Here is a 9,712-nt window from a genome sequence, read left to right on the forward strand (position 1 = left end):
GCCTCATCTTTCTCCCGCGGAGCAGCTGGTAGTTTCGAACTGCTGGCCTTAAGGTTCGCAGCCCGATTCGTAACCACTACGCTACCAGACTAGGTAGTAATTTTCTTTAATTTCTTTTTAAAATGTGCTCTATTTTCTGGTCTTCATCTTCCAATATCAACTATAAAATTAAAGTATTTTAGATAAACATGTGAAACATAAATAATTAAAATTCTAGCTTTGAAAAACTGCTTTATTATGGAAACTGACATTCATTATTTCCTTATCTGAAGATACTTCACTGCCCATGTATTTATTTTTCTTCATCTTTTTTTTACAGCTTTATTAAGATATAATTCACATCCAATGCAATCCACCCACTTAAATGTATTTCAGTATATTACAGAGTTGAGCAACCATCAGTATAATCAATTTTAAAACATTGTTATCAAGCAGGTAGGTTAAGAATTGCACTCCTAACCACTGGCAGTTCAAACCCACCAACCAGCTGCTCTGCCGGAGAAAGATGAGCCTGTCTGCTTACGTAAAGATTTATCATTTCAGAATTGCTAAGTAGCAGTTTTAGTCTTTCTTATAGAGTTGCTATGAGTTGGAACTGACTCCTAGAAAGTGGCTTCTGTTTTGAGTTGGATCCTGCAGTAGTGCAAATTGTGAGATACCTTGTGATATGGTGAGAATACTGTCCTTGACATCAGAAGATCTATGTGGTCTGTGTTCTAAATGTGGTTTTTTGTTGTTGTTAATTGTCGTCGAGTCAATTCCGACCCATAGCGACCCTGTATAGGGTTTCCGAGGAGTGACGGGTGAGCTTGAACTGCCGACCTTGCAGTCTGGTGCATTAGCCCACAGCACCACACCAGGACTCCTCTAAATGTGTTGTTGTTGTTGTTGTTGTTGTTATGTGCCGTGGAGTTGGTTCCAACTCGTAGCATATGTTATGTGGAGTTTTAGGTTTGTTCTCTTGATTTGGCTTCCACATCAGTAAAATAGTGAGAGTAATTTCGACTTTACCTATGTATCAGAACATTTGTGAAGATTAAGTAAAAAGTTGTGCATGAGTGTCTTGTAAACACAAACACTCATACTCAATATTATGTGTCTCTTCAATATTATATGTTACCACGTAAAATTGTGGAATAAAAGGAAAGAAACAATTTTTCATAAAGACAATCAGTTGCAGAGTATAAAGAATATACAACTGTAAAAGAATTGTTTTTTGAGGAGAAAGTGAAAGATACAAAAGTTTATATAAGAGAATAAAGAGCTCTATAACTAAATGGTAATTCAAAATGCTGAAGGAGTCCACAGCTTATATAATTTTTTATAGACATGTACTGAATACTCAGCTCTATCCAATCTCACTGTCCCTGGGCTTTTCAGACCTGTTTTTAAAAGTCTTCAATATCCTAACTAGACATTCAATGTCTACACAAAATTCCTACAAAGCATTGTTATTGTTGTTAAGTGTTGAAAAGTAGGTTCCGATCAATCTGTATAGGATTTGCAAGGAACAACTGGTGAGTTTGAACTGCCAACCTTGTGGTTAGCAGTCCAGTGCTTATTTTCTTCTTGCTGTTTTTAGTTGCCATGGAGTCTGCTCTATCCATGTACCAGGAAACAATATACTGTCCCATGCTTTTCCATGCCCATGATCAGTTAAGCGCAACTAAAATGTGTTGAACATCATAGAAATATGCAAGCCTAGACTGACAGAAGGCACAGTGTCAGGATTAAGATCACCCACTCATGGAAGCACCAATCCCATCTTTCTTTTCTTGTCCTTTCTGTGTAATCTCTCTCTTCATCTCATCCAGTTTCAAAGCCAGACAACTCTACTTGACTTTGGCCTATTATTTTTCATCCCGGCCTATTCTTGCCCTGTAAATCCTTAGTATTGACTGATGGAGACATATATTTCTATAAGCACCTTGAGTCTTGCCATCTGATGGGATTCCCTATCGTTGCATATACAAGATGGAAAACAGTGACTAGATGTTCCCTCCCCCTACTAGCACATATGTGCACAAACTTTATTCTTCCTCAGCAGGCAGTCCTGACATTTAGTTCTGGTAGTCCTTCCTCCTTCTCTCTAAGTACCCATATGGTATAGAATTCCCAAGGTTCTCTGGGGATAGTTCCTCTGGGTCCCAGGATACAAAGTGTAGATTCAGTTCTCTCAGTTTTTCTATTCTCTGTTGATGTGGAAGCATTTACCCTGATGAAGACCAGGGTAGGGAATATATGACTCTCAAAAGACAGGAAGGGTATGGCTGTCTGATTTTTAAAAATCTTCAAACCACTGGGCCAATGGCAGACAAGCTGCCGTTCTGTGAATTTCTAGGACTAGGCATGGATCCCCTCAGCTTTTGCTTTCTCCTTACCTGGCTTTTGGTTGATGGTACTCTCCAGATTCTAGAAATAAGTAAATTGATAATCTCTGCATTCTTTTTTGTTGTGAATTTTGAGCTTTTAATCCTGTCACTTTACAGACAGAAGAATGCTTGATATGTTACATTTCAGGATATTTTTTATGTTGGTGGTGGTTGTGTGCCTTGAAGTCAGTTCCGACTCATAGTGACCCTGCACAGGGTTTCCGAGGCTGTAAATCTTTACAGGAGCAGAAGTCTCATCTTTCTCCCATGGAACAACCGGTAGTTTTGAACTGCTGACCTTGAGATTAGCAGCCCAAATCATAACCACTACACTACCAAAGAGCACATTTTATACTGAAAGTCTAAATTGTGTGGGGAGCAGGATGGGCCAGAGACTTGCTTTTTGACTCAAGAGAATACTGTGGTACCAAATGTTTAGTATAATGTAATTTTATCAGATCAAGTGACAAAATTAATAGCTTCCTGAAATTACTTTGGCTATATCTCACTCAATTTTGCCCAATGTATAAAATCAAAACAAAGAACAATCCATAATGATTTTTAGAAAATTGACTAATACAATATTATTGCATCTTACTGAAAAGATAATTGTCTGCTTTAAAAGGCTATTGATTTTAAATGTAAAATCCTCCAACATCAGCTGGCAATTCATATTCTAATTCAATTCACAAAATATTTAAATAATGTAGTCAATTCAAGTTCATATCAAAAGCAGGCATTTTCATTTAAAAGTCCTAGTGAAAATTAGTTGGTATCAGATTTTAAAAATCATCCAATGCCTTTCACAAAAAATGCTTTAAAATTTAACACTCGAAAGATGGTCAAAAGAGCCAGTATTTTACGAGAGTGAGTAAAAAATTATCTGCATTCTGGCTGTAGAATTTAATCAACTTTTAGAAAAGACAAATACATCATTTATTTACAGAATCTCCTCGCTTTTCAATACGCCTTGTCCATTTGTCAACAATTTTGCATATTCCCTTATTATAAAATATTTTAGGCTGAGTTGAGGGCCACAAATATTTTGCTATCTTCACTTCTTCATCAAAGGTAAATCTTCATCCTCAAAGGGTTGCTTTCAGGGGACCAAACAGATAAAATTCTGTGGGAGCAAGATCAGGAATATAGGGAGAATGCTTTAATACCTTTTTCCTGATAATGTTCCAATACTGACACTTGAGAGTCCCAGAAAACTGTAAACAGCAATTTCCAGCCAATGGTTGACTTTTGAAGTTTTTCTTGGTCTGTTTCCTGAGGCTAAATGGCAGAGTATGGAATAGAAACATCCTCAATCACTGACCAAGAAAAAATTCAGAAGTCAACCATTAGCTGAAAAATTCATGCTTACAGTTTCTGGGATTCTCAAGGCCGAGTATTAGAAAACTATCAGGAAAAAATGTTCAACAATCAACAGCACTTGTGAGATGTTCACTGAAAAGTTGAAACCTTAACTTTGTATTACAGGTGGAGGACTACTATCCATGGACCTTGTGATTTTCCTGACCATGCATATCCACATGACATAGCCACACTGTTGGCACTTTGCAAAACCTTCCTTTTTAGGTGTTAAATGAAGCACCCTCCCTATAGTCCCGATCTTTCTCCATGGGACCTGGTTGGTCCCATGAAAGCAGCCCACAAGAACAAAGATTCACTTCTGATGAAGTGAAGACAGCTGTGTATTTGTGGCTCGCAGCTCAGCCTAAAATAATTTTTAATACGGGAATATAAAAGCTGTTGACAGATGAACGAAGTATATTGAAAAACAAGGGGTTTATGCCAAAAAAATAATGTATTTGTCTTTTCTAGAAGTTGATTAAAATAAATTTTACAGCCCGAGTGCAGATGATTTTTGACTCAACTTCAATGATTCAGATTCCAACACCGTTCTCTGTTGGAAAAGTGGACAGATCAAATACCTTCAAGGAAATGTTTGTAATGATGATACTAACATATTCAGGGAATGCAACACAACCTTAATAGAGTTTCAAAATCAAAGTCACTCTTGCATCCTTAACAGCATTCTATTGGTCCCTTGTGAATAATGTGCCAGGGCATCTTGTTAGGCTTTGTATGCAACAGTAAGAAGTGAAAAAAGTTGGGGTTTTTTGTTTTGTTTTGTTTTCCTTATCATTACTAAATATAACTAAAAGCAAGGAGTAGTTAATCTTTCTTTTCATGAATAGAGGATCCCAGGACCATCAAGAATGAATAGCAAGAGTGGAGCATGAGATCCCTACCTGGAAAAGCAGAGATGGTGGCTATGTGCCTATGGGCAGGAGGCTGGCTGGCAGAATACAACCTTTGAACATTTAAATGAATATATATCTCTTGTGTAAGTGTACATAAAATAGTGTTGCCTTGTTCATTTGTGAAATATAGATGTAACTGGGAGCCACAGGGAGGAAATAGGATAACCGTGTTGCAGGGAGGGGATTATAATCATTGAGATGAAACAAAATTTATGATTTTCTCAATGTAAAGCTGATGATCTTATCTGTAAACCTTCACCCAATTCAAAATAAAAAGTTAAGAATAAATAAATAAAAACAGTAAATTGGATACAGGCAAACACTGTTAACTGCTGGTACATGGAGGAAACTACAACTATGTAATGAAGCAAAGTATATGATCTGATGAATGTTAAACCGATGATCTGCTCTGTAAACCTTCACTCAATTCACAATAAAACATTTAAAAATCAAAAGAGAAAGAACCAATGGTAATGCAGGAAGAAGTCCAAACTGCACTGAAGGTATTAGAAAAAAAAACAAAAAGGCCTAGAAATTGACAGAATACTAGTTGAGATATTTTAACAAGCTGATACAGTACTCACTTGTCTATGCCAAGATATTTGGACAACTGCTACGTTGCAAACCAACTGGAAGAAGTCCATATTTGTGCCCATTCCAAAGAATGTTGATACAACACAATGTGGAAATTATAAAATGATATCATTAATGTCATATGCAAATAAAATTTTGCTGAAGGCAATTAAAAAGTGGTTGCAGCAGTGCATCAACAGGGAGCTTCTTGAAATTCAAGCTAGATGCAAAAAAGCATGTAGAAGAAGGGTTATCATTGGTTATGCCAGATGGATTTTGGCTGAGTGCAGAGATTACCAGAAAAATATTTACCTGTGTATTATTGACTAGCCTCCTAAGCTGTGAGAAAACAAAGTTGTTTGTTAAAATCACCTACCTCTGGTATTTCTGTTATGTTGTACTTAAGTGATGTAGAGTCTGTTCCGACCCATAGCAATCCTGTATAGGATTGGCTGGTGAGCTTGAACTGCTAACCTTGCAGTTCAAGCAGACTTTATCATCCAGCACATTAACCCACAGTGCCACACTAGGATTTCTTTTCTGTTACAGGAGCTCAAAATAGCTAATACATCTAGGAATATCATAGTGCCTTAAATCCAAACTGTATTTAAAGTTATTCCTCTACTCTCTAAACTAGATTGGATTGTTATACTCTACAAGTATGTCCTATAATTTTTCAGAAGTCTTATTTAAATTTCTGTAATTTTTTTCCTCTCTCTCTTATATGCTATTGAAAATTAATTTTTGTCTCAATCTTGTTTTTTCTTTAATGTTAGCCTTGTTAATGTTACGCAGTTCCAATAGTGGCTTAGGAAATAAATGTACAACTAAACCTCTGTTCTATCATGAATGTGAAAATCATAGAAATCTTAAAGATTTCTTCATTTAAACTACAAAAATATATGCAGATTTGAATGTCAAAGAGCTAATTGACTTCATTATACCAGTACAACATGTACTTAATTCTGTTTCCTGCCATTTGTTTAATGGATTATGTAATTAATATTAAATAGTAAAACATTTCAATTCAGATGTTGAATTGTTTTACTGAGAAAATGTAGAATAGAAAATAAATGTTTTTGTTACAGAATATTATAATGACAAAACTAGGGCATGAAACATATTTGATGCATTTATAGACCTTCATCTAGATTTAATTTGAACAGAACTATGTTAAAAAACAAAGATGTCACTTTGAGGACTAACATGAGCCAGACCCAAGCCATGGTATTTTCAACTGCCTCATTCATATTCATATGAAACCTGGGCAATGAATTAAGAAGAATGGAGAAGAATTAATGGGTTTTAATCACGGTATTGATGAAGAATATTAAATATGTCATCAACTTCCTGAAGAACGAAAGAATCTGAATTGGAAGAAGTATAGCCAGAAGAGTCCTTAGAATGGGAGATGCAAGAGTTTATTTATCTCAAGCACTTTGGACATGTTGTCAGGGGGACGGACTAGTCCCTAGAGAAGAACATTACACTTTTTAAAGTCAAGGGTCTGGGAAATAGGAAAATCCTTAACAAGATGGATTGCCACTGTGACGACAACACTGAATTCAAACATAACCACAGTTGTGAGGGTGGCACCGAAGCAGGCAGTGTTTTTATTCTGTTGTACATAGGGTCATTGTGACTTGGAACTGACTCGAAGGTACCTCACAACCTAACAGCAACAACACATCATGCCACTTAAGTAAATCACTTACCATGCTGTTTCTACTTCACCAGGTGTTCCTGACAAACCTAACTTTACCTGTAGCACAGGAATTTAAACATATGGTGCTGTAGGTTAATGGGCTGACTGAAAGGATGATTTGAACAGCAAGGTCGGTGGTTCAAGCTCATCAACCACTCCTCTGAAGCCCTATACAGGTTCGTTATGAGTTGGAACCAACTTGATGACACTTAGCAACAACAACAATAACCCTAAATGGGACTCCTAGTGTGGCACTAGGAAAACCACTGGAATGACAATAAAAGGTCAGCAATTCAAACCCACCAGCTGCTGCTTGGAAACGCTGTACAGGGTCTCTAGGAGTTAGAACAGACTCAGCAGCACTAAACAACAGCCCTAAATTATGTGACTGGATATTATGTGAAATATTAGGCCTGAGCCTCACACTTTTTCTTCCCTTGACCAATATCCAAATTTAATGCTCAATTTTGATAATTTAACTCTCGGCAAGATTCCCACTCCTGAACACCCCACATGTAGGAGCAGCACTGGACTGCAAACTCCAAATCCACCAGCTGCTCCTCAGAAACGCAATACAGGGTCCTTATGAGTTGGAAACAGCTCTATGCCACTTAACAACAACAACAACAACCCCACATACACATGAGTGAAATTAGGATATTCCCACCTTTTCGCCCTCCCTGTTTCCTCTTCTTTTCTTAATCTCCCTTGTCTATGTCCCTCATTTTAGAAACAAAAATAGTGGCTTAAACAGGTTCATTTTAAGCACTCAGAACATAAGTGGAAAAAGAAAACAGGTTTTTGTTTTCTAACCAACTAAAAATAACTTTTTTCAAAACCTTGGAAGTAAAATATAATATTTTGTGTTACCTTATTGTTTTTCTTTTGTCTTCTGAGAAAAACAAACAAACAAATGAATACAGGTACTTTATTTCCTTGGTCCTTGTGAACTGAGTATGTCCTTTTGGCCTTTCACCCTAATCTGACTGTGATTTAAATATGAACATAACCAAGGCATGTAGCATGTGGCTCTAGCATTTCACATTTTGTTTTTTTCAAACAGAAATTATTTGTCCTTAAGTAAAACAATTACACCGATCTTATTATTTCTTTTATTTTATATCCTATTTATTTTGTTATTTTTTCCCATACTGCAGGTTTTGTGGCTCAATTAAGTTATTGTTAATCTAACTTTTGCCTATTGTAGACTTGAGTTTCATTCTCCTAATACGCACTCTCCATATTTTACAAATAGACACCAATCTGTATTTTTCTCATTTCTTAAGAAATATTCATCACCTGCAAAAACAGGATAATAGGAGAATTTGGAATCATTCCTTCTTCCTAATTTCATGTGGTAGAATTTATTGAAATCATCTGAAATTTTAGTCCCAGATTGTTATGTCTGTAGCAGTAATTTGTAAACCATGTCTCTCTTATTAAAAAAAAAAAAAAAAAATTCTTAACAAATACATTGATCTTCATAGTCACATTATCAAAAGTATTTCAATAGACCTCTAATTTTCTTTTCTTTTTATCAGTACTGACTTTTTAAGACTTAACAAATATATCAGCCAAATACATTGGCATTTATGATCCAAATGAAATCAATGCTAAGTCTCTCATGTGTGGTGGCTAACTCTTTATTGTGAGTCTTAAAAGGGGAAAAGGTGGTGACTAACATCTTGTCCGGCACCCCTGAATTCCAGTTAACTGACACATTGTTGTTGCTAAGAGTCATTGAGTCAATTCCAACTTAGCATCTCTGTATAGGTTTGAACCCCTGGTCTTGTATAGTCCAATGCTTATCCTACAGCACCACACCAGGAGTGACACAGCCCTATCTTACACCCTTACACCGTAGTACACTATTTTTACCCTTCTTCCTTCATGGTATTATACCACACTGTTACTCAGTTAGAATCCTATCTTTGCTAATGTCTCCTCTTTTCTTACAGATACTAAAACTAAAAACAGGAGTAAATTTCAGGAATCTATTAGTCTATGCTAGATTGTTTCTTCTACTCAGAGTAGGATTTAATATATATTGCTTATTAAGTATATTTACAAAGCATCATTGTCTGGTTTCTCTTATTCGTTTTATTTTTCTTTAACATCTCAGTTACACTGTTTTTCAACTGAGAGATTCATTTGTAATTTCAGATACTTTGCATTGTGTTATGTTTATTCAGTAATTATTTGTCTTAAATTTATACTTGAATAAAAGCCTGGCTGGGGATGTAGAATAATAAACTGAAATTATGAAATTCCTCTAAGGAGTGTATAGAATTTTTTAGTTGTTTTGTCTCATCTCTCTTTTGTCGTATTGTCTTTTCTTTATGATGTCTCTTCATTTTTCTTCCTCTGTGGAAATTTATAAGAAGCTCTCTTTGACCTTATTCTGTAAAGACTTTTCTTAATATTCAGTATTTCATATGAGTACTAAACTTCTTCCTTCATTCAGATTTTCTCCCATGAATATTTCATTTTTTCCATTACATCATCTTTGTACTGCTTTGTATTTTATACAAAATTGATGAAATCAGATGGATTTTACCTAAAAGCATAGATTATCTGAAAGATGTTTTGTTGTTGTTGTTAAGTGCTGTCGAGTCGGTTCCGACTCATAGTGACCCTGTACAGGGTTTCTGAGGCAGGATCAGAAAGCCTCATCTTTCTCCCATGGAACAGCTGGTAGTTTCGAACTGCTGACCGTGATATTAGTAGCCCAATTCATAACCAGAAAGATGTTTACTTATGTTTTATTGGCTTTGCAAAGATTTTCAATT

This window comes from Chrysochloris asiatica, unplaced genomic scaffold (assembly GCF_000296735.1).
Source record: "Chrysochloris asiatica unplaced genomic scaffold, ChrAsi1.0 scaffold00044, whole genome shotgun sequence".
In the NCBI taxonomy this organism is placed as follows: Eukaryota; Metazoa; Chordata; class Mammalia; order Afrosoricida; family Chrysochloridae; genus Chrysochloris; species Chrysochloris asiatica.